Source organism: Dromiciops gliroides, chromosome 3, assembly GCF_019393635.1.
Source record: "Dromiciops gliroides isolate mDroGli1 chromosome 3, mDroGli1.pri, whole genome shotgun sequence".
Lineage (NCBI taxonomy): Eukaryota > Metazoa > Chordata > Mammalia > Microbiotheria > Microbiotheriidae > Dromiciops > Dromiciops gliroides.
The window spans coordinates 126,551,711-126,568,144 of record NC_057863.1 but is presented as its reverse complement, the minus strand read 5'-3'; positions in this window follow the sequence as shown (position 1 = coordinate 126,568,144).

Below are 16,434 nucleotides of genomic sequence, written 5' to 3'. Positions count from 1 at the left end.
ATGGCTTCTATTTCTCAAATATATAGGAAACATGAACCAAATTTATAAAAATAGCCATCCTTCATGACAAATGGTCAAAGGATTACAGTTAGTTTTTCAGAAGGTAAAACTATCAATAGTCACATAAAAAATATTCTAAATCACTACTATTAGAGAAATGCAAATTAAAACAACTCTGAGGTACCACTGCACATGTATCAGATTGGCTGAGCAAGTGTGGGTTATGTTATTCTGATGGAATGTTGTTCATTCCTTTAGTCCTGTCTGAGTGTCTGTGAGTCCATGGACTAAAACATATTAGGTCTTTCTATCCTCCACTGTCTTGTGAAGTCATCCAAACTCATGATCGTTATTTTCATGACAGACAGTGTTTATCCTTCTTACCCTCTGCTGTCCCCCACTCCTTTTGCCTTCAATCTTGCCCAACATCAGGGTCTTTTCCAATGAATTCTGTCTTCTCTCCATATGATCTCAGTATTTAAGTTTCAGCTTCTGTATTTGTCCTTCCCATGAGTAGTCTGAATTATTTTCTACAAGTATTGACTGATTTGATCTCCTTGCTCTCCAAAGGACTCAAAAATCTTCAACACCTCAGTTCAAAAGCATCAATTCTGCTGTGCTCAGCTTTCATTATAATACAACTCTCACAGTCATACATTTGCAACTGGAAAAACCATAGCTTTGACTGCATGGACCTTTGTCAGCAAGGTGATGTCTCTGCTTTTTAGTATGATCTCCAGATTGGCCTTAACTTTCCTTCCAAAGAGCAAACATCTTTTAATTTCATGGCTGCAGTCACCATCTGCAGTGGTTTTTTCAGACCAAAAATATAAAATCTGACATGGTTTCCATTTCTTCTTCATTTATTTTGTATGAAAAACATTCACAGATATTTGTGACTAGGGGAAGGACATGCTGAAATTGTTTTTTTTTTAAATTATAAGCTTAAACATTAACATGAGAAATTACATATAAAAAGATCAGAAAAAAAGAATAGTATATGAAACCATAAATCTCTATTATATGCAACTTGAAAACAAAAATACATAACAATATTAAGATAGAAGTACCACTATTTCCTTACTTGTTCAGGTCTCCTGAAATTCCTTCAGCTTTCTTCTGTGTATTTAAAAGATGTTTCATTCATATTTCTTTCTCTTTGTCATCATTATCATTTCCCCAATTGCCCCATATATCCCCTCATTCCTCCCCCGATCAAAATAGGTCTGTCATGTAAACAAGTAAGCATACTTAGTCAAAACAAACATGTATTGGCCATATCTGAAAATATATGTCTCATTCTCTATCTCTAGAACATCTCCTCTCTGGAAAGAGGTAGGAAACATGATATATCCATCAGTTTTTGACAGTTTTTTAATTGATCAAAATCTTTCAAAACTATTTTCCTTTATGATATTGTAATCATTATTTAAACTGTTTTCATAGTTCTGTTCCCTTCACTCTGCATCAATCCATGTAAGTGTTTCAAGATTTATATGAATCTATTGTCTTTGTCACGTCTTTTGGGACAAAGGATATACCAGTTCTTAGCTACAACAAAAAGTGCTGCTATGAATATTTTTGTACATGCTGGTCCTTTACCCTCATTTTTTAATTCATTATTGGTTATGCTGGTAAAAGGGTATTTGCAGTTTAGTGACTTTGGAGGCATAATTTCAAATAGTTTTTCAGATGGTTGGATTCAATTCATAGTTCTGACAACAGAATATTTGTCCCTGTTTCCCCCATACCCCCCTCAATGACCATCATTTTAAATTTTAGTCCTTGTTACCAATATTACAGGTGTGAGGTAGTCTCAGAGTTGTCTTAATTTGTATCTTTAATTTTTGTTGAGTTTTTACATTTTTATTTGTCTTTGGTATTTGGATTCCTTCTTTTGTTAGTAGAGCAGTATGTTCTTTGACCATTTATCTCTTGGGGAATTACTCTTGTTCTTTTTTCATTTGCAAAAATTTCCTTATATATCTTACACCTAAGATTTATCAGAGAAATTTGTTGTTAAAGTTTCCTCCTTCCCCAGTTACTATCTTGAATTTGTTTGTTCAAACCTTTTAAATTTTATGTAATCAGATGGTCTACTTTATCTCCTAAGAACTCTCTCCCTTGATCAAAAACTCTTATCCATAGTCATGAAAGGTACATCCTTCTCTGTTAGCCTGTTTTTACCTTTTATATCTAGGCCAAGTATCCATTTGGAGTTTATTGTAATATATTGCTTAAGATAGTCTAAATCCAATTGATGCCATACTGTTTTGTAGTTTTCCCAGTAGTTTTTTTTTTTTTTCAAATCAGTGAGTTGGAATGATTTTGATCTGGTGTTGTTTTTTAATCCTATATAACAAAGAACTTGAATGCATTGACTATCCCCAATACATAAGCAAGTAATATTCCAAAAGTTAAGATGTAATTCGGTCATTTGGAATTCAGAAGACATGCTCTCTAGAAACACATATTATATATGGTAGCCAGATTTTTTGATCAACCCACAAAAGCCCTTTTAAACTGTATTTATTTTAATAGGATAAGAAATAGGTCCTGAACCTGTGATTTCATAATATGAGGCACTACCCCAAGTGAGAAAACTAACATTGTAGTCAGCACATTCTCTGCTCTTACTGTCTTGAGAGTTGCCTAGACTTTGAGGGTTTCAGTAACTTGCCAGGATTATTTAGCAATATGTGTCAGATTTAGGACCAGCAGCCTGGCTTTCAGGCTGGCCATCTCTCTATCATCTCTCTATCCACTATGCAGTGCTTCCTTTCTAATATGAGTCTTCAATATGGCCATGGAATCAGAGTATTGTATCTTGAGAGAGAATCATTCAGTCAGTCCAACTCATTTTATTTCACAGAAGGGAAAACTAAGGCTAAAAGAGGGGAAGTTACCCAAGATCATGAAAGTAGTAAGCAGCAGAAGTGTCTGAGGCTGCATTTGAACTCAGGAAGATGAGTCTTCCTGACTCCAGGCAGGGTACTCCATCACTCTGCCACCTAGGCAATGCCAAAATAGGAGGTGAGATGGGGTTGTTTAGGATGTTGTTTTGAAATACCTGTTATTTTGCAATCTACCAACAGTATAGAATGAGCATCACTAGAAAGATAGGTGAAGAAGACAGAGCCTTTTGGGGTCCTCTAAGTCCTGGGGATCAATACAGAAATGACCCTGTTAGGATATGTGACTGAATCTGGCCCTTAATAGGAGAAAATAACATGCTTTCTTCTCTAAAATTTCCAACTGCTTACTCCCCTTCTCAGACCTGTAGCCTCTCCTCTGGTGTGGATATGCCATATCCCTTTGTTTCACTGTGTTCTAATTCTTTGTTCACATGTGTTCATACATGCACTACATGCTCATGAAGACATATCAAGGACATATATTAATCAGTTGACTATATAGTAAAATTAACGTGTAGGAGTTTGCTTCCTTAAATTAAACCAAATATGGATGGATAGAAGTCCCTAATTTAGCTAAAAATGAAACTCTGATATGGTCACTTAATCATACCATCATTCTATTCATTGGTTGTTATGTTTGTGGAGAGCTTATATGGTTCCTAGGTCTCATCTTGCAAGCATAAAACCTAGGATTTCACATCTTGTTAAGAATATTTTTACAGATATCTTCTGTTTTTACGTTGCCTATGTTTTCCCCTTCCTAGACAGCCATCTCTTATAATAAAGAATTATTTTTAAAGATGAAGATAAAGATGAAGTGAAACCAATCAACACATTGAGATTATTTTACATCATATCACAATTTTCTCCTAATGGGCAAAAACAGTACAGGAGCTCAGAATTTTAAAATTTAGTATGAGTCACTATCGTGACTCAATCATGAATCTTCAAAAATATAGCCACTTAGTTGAGTTTACTGTGTCATTTTTGGCTCTTAGCATTTGGCTATTTGTCATTTTCAACCATTTAATCTTTTGTTGGCCTTTTAGTCCATTTTTTCTGGATATCATCTATCTGTAGTAGTTACCTAAATTCATTTCCTAAACTCTGAAAGTCTTTGGCCTCTATTTTTTCTTTTTTATCTTCTTTTCTTGGTTTGAACCACAGTGGCTTAGAAAGAATGCTAAATGAAGAGTCAGAAGATCTGGGTTAGAATCATAGCTTTGTTAATGTACTAGCTTCAGTGACCTGAGGAGAAGAAGATGCTTTATTTCTCTGAATCTCTGGTTTGTTGTGAGGGGAATAAGGCCTTGATAGGTTATTTGGGCACTAGAGTAAGGATCAATGGATTTGAATCCTGGCTCCAGCAGTTATTAGCTCTCCCTTTCTGAAGCTCAGTTTTTCCTTATCTTTAAAAAGGAGAGAATATTTGCACTCTTACCTTACCTTACCTTACAGCATTGTTAGTAGGAATGCACTTGGGATTTGAAAGCACTATATAAATGGGAGTTATTTTATTTATACAATATTTACCTTTTTCTTTTTAAAGTTGTCCTTATAGCTACTGGGAAAAAAGCTTGTATGCTGGACTGGGGAAAACCTACACACATAGATAGAAAAGAGACAACCCCCGTAAAAAATAAACCAACACTATTTATACAAGTTTCCAAGTATGTATTTGTCATGCTGTGCCCTTAATGGGTGTAGATATCACTAAAGCAATAAAAAGAGAACATTAGGTAGAGATATTGATGCCAGGGACAGTTGCTTAGGAGATTAGGAATAAATCAAATATTTCCAATATAGATGAACACCACCTGGGTTTGCATCTTACCAAAGATAATCAGAATACATAATGGCAACCAGGGATTGCTTGTTTAATGATTCTTGGCATCTATTCAATCCAATATGTTAAATATTTGTTTTATACCTACTATGTGTAAGGTACTACACAAAGAGATTGGGATACGCAGGACTTTTGTAATAAGATTAAGATCTACACGGAATTGTCTCCCTCCCACCCCTTCCAAGGGGTGTGTGAAAAGATATACATAAATAATTACAATGCAAGGAAAAGTGAATAAATGCAAAAGAATAGGTAAGATTGCTAATCACAAAAGAAGGAATAGGTAAGATTGCTAATAACAAAAATTCCAGTTAAACCATTCATCTCTATGGACAAGTAGGTGGGTGCAATGGATAGAATGCTGGGCTGGAATCAGGGAGACCCATCTTTGTGAGTTCAAATCTGGCCTCAGACACTTAGTGGCTGTATGACCCTGGGCAAGTCACTTAACTTTGTTTGCCTGAGTTTCCTCATCATAAGATGAGCGGAGAAAGAAATGGCAAACCACTCCAGTTAGTCATGGGTCATGGAGAGTTGGACCATGACTGAAAAATGACTGAACAATAAGAAACACAGGGCTATAGGCTCAGGAAAAGGGAAACAAGAAATAGCAATGCTAGCTCAATGATTAGTCTGCCTAATCCTTGTTGTGAGGCTGCAATCTGAATCATAATTAGAAGCAGTTAAGGCACCAGGCCCATCTAACTTTTATGCTGAGTTTCTTGACTCAGTCATGGATTGACCAGGGCATTGGAGATCCCATCTAGCTCAGTGACCCAGGTTGCTCACCTGGGCTTTCTCACAATCTTGTGGAAAAGTCTGTGGTGTTTCAGCTCTGCTCCAGTGCTGTATCTGTCTTTTAGTCACTAAGATTAACAACAGAATACAGAAAGCTCATTTGTCTAAGAAACCCCAGATGCTCTGAGTCTTGCTTTATTAACATAGAGAAAATTGAGCTGGGAAGGGATTTTAGATGGCTATTTCGGAACAACCTCCCCCTCTTTAACACACATGTGTGTATCTATATATGCATGTATGTGTATGTGTGTATGTAACTGGGATAGTGGTGGGATGAGATTGGTTAGGAGACAGCTGACCATTTAAGTCCCCTAACCTACTTGATAAAATTATAGGACTTAAGGGGCAAACACTTACATATCATTGTTAACTTCCTCTTACACCCTGTAATTTTATCAATGGGTTGGCATACTCAATCCGGGTCTCCTAATTAACCCCACTTCCTGCTTGACTACACATACATTCTGGTTCACAGTTCAAAGTAATTTGCTTTCTCTTGCTCACCAATCCTCCTTTTTCCTAATGCATTCTAGAATTTTACCATGGACTGAATTAAAGGTCATAAGTATATAGTTTGAAGAGGTCCATCTTCTCTCTTTTTGAAAATGAAAGCACTTCTCCCCCTCTGATCCTTTGGCACCTCATCTCACTGATTTTTTCAGTGATGATAGTAGCCAGCAATCACTTGCGCAAATGTCTTGCACTGTCATCATTCTGGGTGTGGTGACCTGAATTCATTAGGGCAGTTCAGTGCTCACATACTTTCTTACTCTCTTGGAATCCCAATTCTTTGTTAACCAATATTTGTTTTTTCATTCTCTGTCTGTAGATAACTCACATTGGAAGGAAGAAAACAGGAACAGAAAACATAAAATGTAGCTTCTTTTACTCTTTTACTTATTGTTACTGTCCCATTCACCTTAAGCAGTGTTCTTATCTTAGATCTTTTTTGATTGTCCTCTTCCCCAGAATATAGCCTTACAAAAGCCATTTTTTATCTCTAATAGACTTCTCAAATCCCTAGGTGATTTTGCTCCTTAAATTCCACATATTATTTTAAAAGGGCCATGTGATTCTTTTATATCATACACAGTTGCTTATGCTTGATTCCATCTTCTGTATATTTATACTGGATGTGTGATTTCATCACTTAGGGAGTTCCCTGTGGAGAAAGTCCATCAGCCAAAGCAGATGAAAGCTGATGCTTGAAAATTCACAGTCTTAGAAATTGCCTAGGTCACTGAAGAAGTGGAATGACTTGGTCAGTCAGTATGTATCAGAAGCAGGTCTTGAATTCAGGTCTTATTGATTCTGAAGCCATCTCCCTACCCTCTTTTTGTCATGTATCTTTTAAAAATCTAAATTGACTGATAAGTTTCCTGGGTATCTGCAGTCTTTTTGGACTGCTCCCCTTGTGGGTTTTTTTTTTTTTGGTCACAATCTTATGTGTTTATAAGAATTTATTTCTTGAGAGTACCAAATACCTCTTAAGTCAACTTCCCTGTAGAACTGGAGGTCTTGGGAACCTATGTAAAATGTCTTGCAAACTGTCTGACTTGTGTTACCCTAGGACATAAAGTCCTGGGTCTCCCCATACTTGCCCAAACTAACATTTTCAGTTCTCTCTTTCTTTTGCCATTATTCCTGGATGCTTGGTGCTTGACAGAAGGTGTGGTCATCAAGTCTGTTTGCTACATGTTGGTTCTGTTGTTGGGGGCAACATCTTCTTTGAGCCAACTTTCTTCTTTCCTAAGCTTTCGTGAGTTTGTAAGCTTCTTGAGGGCAAGAACTGAGTGAGGATTTTTCTGTTTTTGTGTCCCAAGTGCCCTAAGTTAGGGAGCTTATGTGTAGCAGGTGCCTAAAAAATGTTTGTTGACATGACTTGAAGTAAATGACTGCCTTTTCTTGCTTCCAGGCACTATTTGCTCAGCTGTGTTTGAACTACAAATGAATAGATTCCTGCCCATCCCCTAATATAACCAGGAACCACTCTGTTGTTACCTGTGAGAGCTTCAGAAAAAACCCACTTTCCAGCTGCCTATTCCTTTATCTCCTTTCCTTTTACCACTGATTAGATTATCTGGTACTATCTATTTGCATCTGCCTGCTTGCGCCATCCTTTTCAATGTTTAAACACACACACACATACACTCATACATATGTATGGATGTATGGAGTTATACATGTAACTATCATCTATGTGTATATGAATGTGTTTGCATGTACATGTGTACATGCGTGTACCTATCATCCATCCATCTCTCCCTGAGATGGGGGTGGAGTGAGTTTGTTCAGGAGTCTACTCACCAATTAAGTCCTCCAACCCACTTGTTGAAATTATAGGATATAAGGGGCAAACTCTTACTTCTCATTACCTGTTCACTGCTTCTTACATCCCACAATTTCAACAAATGGGTTGGGGCACTAATTGGGAGTCCCTTGATCAAGCCCACCCCCTGCTTGGCTCTACCTAAAAATGAAATATAAAAACATGATTTGTTTTCAGCCATTTCTCCAGGATTCCCTGAGTCCTTTTTGTTCCCTCCTGCCTTCCTTCAGTTAATAGGGCAGACAATCAATTTAGAATATCTAACAGCTATCTTGTGCAACTTCTAGGAACTAGTATTCCAGGCCAGTATTGAAAATCATAGGATGAGAGAGTTAGGGCTACATGGGACCTCAGAGGTCATCTAGGCCACCTCCATGACTTTGCCTGAAGTCAAATGATATGTAGGCAAGAAGGGGAAGAGAATAAGCAACTATATAGCACTTACTATGTTCCAAGTGTGTGGTTTTTTTAAAACAAATATTATCAGGGGCAGCTAGATGGCACAGTGGATAAAGCACTGGCCCTGGATTCAGGAGGACCTGAGTTCAAATCCAGCCTCAGCCACTTGACACTTACTAGTTGTATGACCCTGGGCAAGTCACTTAACCCTCATTGCCCTGCAAAAAAAAACCCCACAACAACAACAACAAAAAAAACCCCAAAATATAAAAAAATAAAAAATAAAAAAATTATCTCATTTGATCTTCATAACAACCCTGGAAAGTAGGTGCTACTATTATTTCCATTTTTCAGTTGAGGAAACTGAGACAAATAAATTAAATAACTTGCCCCAAATCACACAACTAGTAATTGTATGAAGTCAAATTTGAACTTTGCAAGTCCTGACTTCAAGCCCAGCTGGCTTTCTCCTCAGTGCTACTATCTGTCCCTAGAATTAAGATTTGAATTCAGGCCCTCTGACTTCAAGCCCAGTTTTTTCTTCCATTGCCTCTCTCCAGATAGAGTCAGTGGTGCTTGTTGAGCTACAACATACAGGAACTTTAAAAAATTAGATCACTTGAGCTCCTTGGGTTTTCTAAACCTTGGTTTGTTAAGACATTTGAATACAATTTGGATGATTGGCATTTTATGACCTAATTTTTCTTGAAAATGATGCTAGTACTCTCTCCTCACTGTGGAAAGGCTTTTGAGTCTTCCCTTCCCCCTCTCTCCCCCTCCCCTCCTCATCAGTAGTAATAGAATACATTGTGCTTTTCTGTCCACGTTCTCTCAGGCTTGTGTTCTTGGTAACAAATACTCATTTCTCTATAGTGTGTGATTGTGCAACCCAGTGAAACAACAGACATATAGGAATTAAGCCTGTTTTTGGTGCTATGTGTTAAACCTTAAAAAGCACTGACTTCAGAGAGTTCCTTCTTTCTCCAAGTTGATCAACTGGGGAGAGGAAGAACTTTCAAATTTATTATTTTTTTATGGTCTAGACTTACCCAGTTCTGTCCAGTAGTGTGTATTGTGGGCATAAGCATAGTCATAATTACTTAACTTAATCACCAACTCTAAGTCAGGAGGCTTGCTTGCAAGGACACCACTCTTATTAGAATTTGACTTCACTTATCTGCTTGTACAAGGAGGATGTATCATAACAGTGTGTCAAAACAAGTGGTGAATGGTGAGCTAAAGTAGGCTGGTCACACATATGTGTGATCCCAGTAGGGAAGATCCAAGGATATGGAAGCACAATTTAAACATGAAGACATTACTGTGGAACATTAGCAAAGCCACTTTACATGTCTTGGATGCGCATTTTTTTTCCATGTTGTTTACTTCATTAGAATATGAGTTCCTGGAGGGTAGGGAATATGCTTTTACCTCCGTGGTGTCCCCAGTGCTAAGTACAATGCTGTCACATGGTAAAAACCTAATAAATGGTTGTTGATTGACCTAGAAATAGACAAAGACAGATGGTCAGTTATTCACTTCAAAGGAAAATAGCCTTTCATAGTGAGGCAGAGTTTCAGTCCCAAATTCCAATCCAATATAATCCAGTAAACATTTATTAAGCACCTAATATGTGCCAAGCACTGTCCTAAATTTTGGGGTAAAATTTAAAAAAATACATTTACTATTTTATTTTTCCCCAATTACATGTAAAAACAATTTTTAACATTTGTTTTTAAAACTTTGAGTCCCAAATTCTCTCCCTCCCATTGAGAAGACAAGCAATTTGATATAGGTTATATAATGTATAGTCATGTAAAACATTTCCATATTAGTCATGTTGTAAAAGAAAACATAAACAAAACAAAAAAAAACTCAAGAAAAATAAATAAAGAATAATATGCTTCGATCCGTATTCAGACACCATCAGTTCTTTCTCTGGAGATGGATAGTATTTTACATCATAAGTTCTTCAGAGTTTTCTTAGATCATTGTTTTGCTGAGAATAGCCAAGTCATTCACAGCTGATCATCTTACTATATTGCTGTTGCTTTGTACGTTTTACTTTGCATCAGCTCATGGAAGTCATTCCAGGTTTTTTCCTGAGAGCATGTTGGGGTACAATTAATAAAAAGTCAATCTCTGTCCTCAAGGAGCTTACAATCTAATGGAAGGAGACAAAAGGAGGAAGGAAAGTACTGTGGAACACAACAGGGTGTATCCAGCATGGGGTGGGTGGGGAGGAATCTTGTTCTGAGGAGTTGAAACCAGGTAGAGCAGCAGATGCAAAGTAGAGTGAACCAAAAAGTCCAGTTTCTGCCCTCAATAAAATCTTCTCTTTAGCCCTCCAATTAAAGGGGAGAGGAGGCTAAGGAAGATTTTGTTAATCAAGGCTTGAGTTAACAGCATGGTGATGAGATTAGAAGTCATTATCCTCACCTGGGAGGGGACTTTTGTTCAGTGGAATGAAAATCAGGCAGAGCAGAAGTTGCATAATGGAGTTTAAATTGTGAATAGTCTTAAAAATAGTGACTTGTTTCTTACTTGGGGTCAGATATTTGGAAAGAAGGCACATGCTCAAAAATTTTTTCAATTACATTGTAGACATATGAAATTAATTCAATATCAACCAATAATATTTACTAAATGCTTATTATGTGGGATAATAGTATGTGGACCTGGATCTTTGATTGCATTGGTGCATGAAGTTCCTGGATGAGCAAACTCCCTCTACCAGTAGAGGTTAGAATCTTCTCTTCAGCTTAGAGTCTTTCACATTTGCCAGGAGAGATTAAGTGACTCACCCAACTCATATGTATAAGACACAGGACTCAAACTCGGGTCTTCCTGGCTCAGAGGTCAGTTTTCCATGCTGCATCTCACTAGGAGAGACAGGGATTAAATAAAACACAAAGGGAGCTTACAGTCTATTTAGAGGATATGATCCATACACAAATCAGTATAATGTAAAGTAGCATATGGTAAGTGCAAAGGGAACTATGGTGGTCCACATTTTGAGAAACCCAATTGGGAATGGGAGATGAGTGCTGATTATTATTATTATTATTATTATTAATTTTTTTTTAGTGAGGCAATTGGGGTTAAGTGACTTGCCCAGGGTCACACAGCTAGTAAGTGTTAAGTGTCTGAGGCCGGATTTGAACTCAAGTACTCCTGACTCCAGGGCCGGTGCTCTATCCACTGTGCCACCTAGCTGCCCTGTTTATTATTAACAGATGGACATCATGGAAGGCTTCATGAAGAAGCCAACATTTGAGCTGGCTTTGAAGATGTCAAATGATGGAAATGTGTTATTGAACAATGGAAGGAGGCATAGTGAACTGCAGAGGCAGGGAAACAGGAGCACAGGGCATTTTGGAGGCTAGCAATCAATCCAATATGATTGAATCATAGAGTTTAGGGAGGGAAGCATTTGAGATAAAATTGGAAAGGTAGAGTGGTATTTAATTGTTAAAGGGCCTTGAAAACCAGGTTAAGGAGCATGTGTTTTATTTGTCGAGCAGTGGGGAGCTATTGAAATGTTCTTCATGGGAGAAATTCATACTTAGTGGTAGGAGAGTTAGTGTGCTAAGAAGGTGGAGGCAACAAGATATATTTAGGATGTTACTGAAATATTAATCAACAACCCAAGGTGCCAGATTAATTTCTCTTATCTCGTCTTAGGCCGGCCCTTCTCATATCTTCAGAAGAAGGGAAGAGTATCTGATATACAGGCTTCTCCTGCCTTGACAGCAACCTCATCATCTCTGACTATGTAGATGATTAATATCTAAGCATTTCTCTGATTTCTCTTGTAATTTTCTGGGTAATTATCCTTTTGGCTGAAATCTCAAAACCTGTCATAGAATGAGCAGTGAACTACCATGGAAAATGAAAAAAAAAATACATCCAGCTATTTTTAAATTTGTAGAGGAGGAAAATATGTTTCCTTTCCATAAATAAGTTTAAGACCTTTCTCCCCCAGCAGAGCTAACAGAAAGAAAAAAAAAACAAAGAGATTTAAAAATTCTTATTTGGCTGGTAATTTTAAAGAACTAGACTTTTATTTTTTATTTTTTATTTTATTTTTTTTTTTAGTGAGGCAACTGGGGTTAAGTGACTTGCCCAGGGTCACACAGCTAGTAAGTGTTAAGTGTCTGAGGCCGGATTTGAACTCAGGTCCTCCTGACTCCAGGGCTGGTGCTCTATCCACTGCGCCACCTAGCTGCCCCTAGACTTTTATTTTTAATGGTGAAGATTAATGAGTTAAAGAGTCAGAGTGGAGAAAGAAGTTTCTTTGAATTTCATTCAAATAAGATAGGAAAAAGTCAGGCAGCTGCTTTGAGATTTAGTGCTACTATGAAGTTTAGTAACATTTTAAAAAACATCTCCATCTTTAAAGCATTGGCAACTAAGGTATTCTATAGTGGGTTGTACAGGGTGCTCTGTTTATTTCTCTGTTGTTTCCCCCTCTTCATTTTTCTTTAATAAGGAATAGGAGTCCACGTTTCCAAGTAGTAGAATTTGAGGGTTGCAAATTTGTACTCAAAAGTCCACAGCTAGTGTTCTTATTTACATTTAAACAAAAGGTGCTCCTTGGACTGAAGGTTGCCCTGGAGTGGTCTGTGTAATCTTTCCCTTGCTTTAAGCAGACTGTTCCTGAGAACAAGGCCTATTTGCAGTTTTCTCAGATTTTTCATTTGAAATGCAATAGTCTCTTTATGTGTAGTGTTGGGAATTTTGGTGGCAGGTTGACCATTTCGGGAAGAAGGAAGCTACATAAATCAAAAGTATTATTGAATTCTCCATTCTAATCAGGTAGAAAACAAACTAACAGGAAATGAGGGAAAGGTAGGCAAGTGCATTAAGGTTTATATAGATAAATGGTTCCCTCTTCACCCACCGAAAGAGTGTAGTGCTCAGTGCCTTTAACAGGAGATGAAAACACCAACCTAAATATATACATCTGAAGGTCTCCCCCTCTCCCTCCTCCCAAAGCTTCCCCACAATGTCTGAAATTACTTTGATTAGAGAGAATTAAGCATCTAATTTTAAAATTGGGGGTAGCTATGTGGCAAAGTGGATAGAGTATTGAGCCTGGAGTCAAGGAAGACTCATCTTCCTGCATTCAAATCTGGCCTTAGACACTTACTATCTGTATGACCCTAGGCATATGTAATATTTTTTGCCTCTGTTTCCTCATCTATAAAATGAACTTGAGAAGGAAATGGCAAACCACTCTAGTATTTTTGCCAAGTAAACCCCAAATGGTGCAACAAAGACTTCTGAAAACGACCAAACAACAACAAATGTAAAATCCAAAAGTCAATAATCAATAAACATTTATTTAGCAACTGTTATGTTCCAAGCATTGTGCTAAGCACTCAGGATACAAAAACAACAACAGCAACCCAAAAGACAAATTTAATCTGAATTAATCCAACTTTTGATATTCCTCTTAAACCTAAATGAACTTGTCGTGGGCTCTTTGGTCCAGGAGGGCTTTGGATGGTAAATAAAACTACATAAAACATAAATAAATAAAACCTGAAAACAGCCCATTTTTGGGTAAGCATTACTGTGGGTCCTTCCCACAGTTGGTGAGAAATTAGTTTAAAGTGCTTTCATGCTTACAAACTGGAGGTGAGGTGAGAGAAATCTTAAAAGCTTTGTCTAACTCAGCCCCATCTTTTCATAGTACTGTATTCCTGCACCATCATGGTGGCATATCTCCATTTGAGGCAAACTCTCCACACAGGCATGCATAGTTTCTTTATAGGATGACATCTCAAAGTTGGAAGGGATTTCAGAGGTCCTAGTTTCCACTCTGTACTATTTAAAAAATATTAAGCCTTCTGATTTGGGATAAATTGTGTACTTACAAACACATAAATATAACATGATAGATAATAAAATAAATATATTACCAATAAACTTATAGACAGGTATAAATTCTGTCTAAAAGAATATTCTTTGATAATGAGATAGGCGTATATCCCTTGGCAGCCTTTGGGAAGATGTTTTTGGCATTAAGGCAATTCTTTTTTCAGACTGACACTCAAAGTCAAAACATGGATGCTGATGTTAACATACCTTAATGTTACCTTTAGGATCATATTTTTAGCCCAGAGATTTTCTATTCCATTTTCCTAACTCCCAGTAGTAGAGATTATTTTGATTTAAGGCTTCCTAAATGACTAGGGTAGGATTCAGGTTTTCTTCCCAATGATATTGAAATACTAGTGCTCCAGTTTGGTTGGCACTACCCATGGGCAAGATGATATTCACACTTACATCTGACTTAGCTTTCTCTGGGGACCTATTTTAATAACTTCTAGAACTTGGCTGGTCTCTATTTTAGTGCATTACAAAAGTCTTGTTATAAACACAGGATGCATGAATAAGTGAGAGGCTTTTAGGATGGGGGTAATAATTTAAGTTTCTATTTCACCTCTCCCTTTATGCCCAAGTTTATTTTTTTGTATTTGAAGCATTTTTTTAAATGTAAAGGCATCTGAAATATCTTGGTTTCTTAAATGCATCTATTCTGTTGCTATTTTTTTTTTTTTGGTTCTAATTTATAATGAATGGTCCTATTGGATTCAAACTTGCACCTCTTCGTAAGAATCCCTGAAAATGCCTATGACTCCTGAGGCAAGACCCAACATCACCCATTGTTCAAAAAGTTTAGAATTTTAGCTTTTGAGGCTCGTTTGCTATATGTCAAGCTAAACTTGAGACTGGGTTGAGGAAGGGGAAAGAGGAAAGGGAAGGGGAGATAAAGTGGGGAAGTCAGAAAAAAGAAGCATTTATTTTCCCTTTTGCAGGAATTAACTAGTAATTGAGTTGCTTATACCCCAATATAGGCAGTTTTTGCTAATTACATTGTTTTAAACATTTATCTATTACTAGAGCTGAGGAAAGATTGGGAATAAGGGGAAAAGGATATTAATAGAGGGAAAAAGGAGAAGGTAGGCTTCTAAAGGTTTATAGCAAGATTAGAAGGGTGAGGAAATTGGAAGGAAGAGGAGAAACAAACTAGGTGGAAGTTCCTTCCAGTTCTGATTCTAGGAATTCCTAGGGTCCCTTGGTGAAGTCTTACTGTTGCTGCTACTACAGTTGATAAACTCATTTTTCTTCTGGGCAGAATTATAGTGGTGGTGGTGGTGGTGGTGGTGATGATGATGATTTTAGTAACCCTTCTCCTAGAGAGGGGAAAAAGAACAGGGAGAGTAGAGGAAGTGAGGGGAAGGGAGAAGAATAAAGTAAATATCCTGGTGTGAGAATCAGGGCTCCACCCTGAGGAGAAAGTATGTAACTTGGTGTCTGGAAGTTACATCTATAGAACTGCCTGTAGTCACGTCAATCAAAGCTACCAGCCAATTAGCTTGGAGCTGTGTGTGTGGATGACCCTGTTTCCTGTATCCCAGAGGGCTTCTGGGAGAAGCTGCTGGGAATCAATCTCTTTTTGTCCAGGACTTTGGCTTGGCAGCAGAACTTCAAGTGGACTTCTAGGAAAAGCGAGGGTTTCTCTCTGGCTATACTGAATAGATCTAAGCTAGGGTTTTCCATGCTATAAGGGATCTGTTCCCAACCTCTCTCTCTTCACCAACTTCTAATACACTTTAATAAATACTTAAAAGCCTAAACTCTTGGGGAATTTATCAGTAAATCTTAGCTAGTTTCCTCCTAAACTGGGGTGGGGGGCAGGTTAGGACCGACAGTAGATTTTAAACATCACACTAGGCAAGTTGGGTAGTTACTTCAAAGGAAGGCTGGGTGTTGAGTTGACATTTTAAAGACCTTTTTGTATCTCTATTTTCCTCTACCCCCATCTTGTACGCACAGCTGATAAAATGTGGCAATGTGGTAAAGTGAGTGGAAAGATTGCTTTAATGGAAATCAGTAGGTATGGGTAATAATTCTTTCTCCCACTAACTTGATGGTGGCCTTGCTTACTTTACTTATCTTCTCTGGGCCAAATCTATAAAATGACAGTTCTGTCATAGATGATGTTGAAGGAGCATTCCTTTAAGTTCTGAAATTCTCAGATTCTGTGTCAACCCTTAACTACCTCACCAATGCATAATTACTCTGTATACTGCCTCCTCTCCCTTCTTTCTACCACCATGTAAAATATGCTTGTT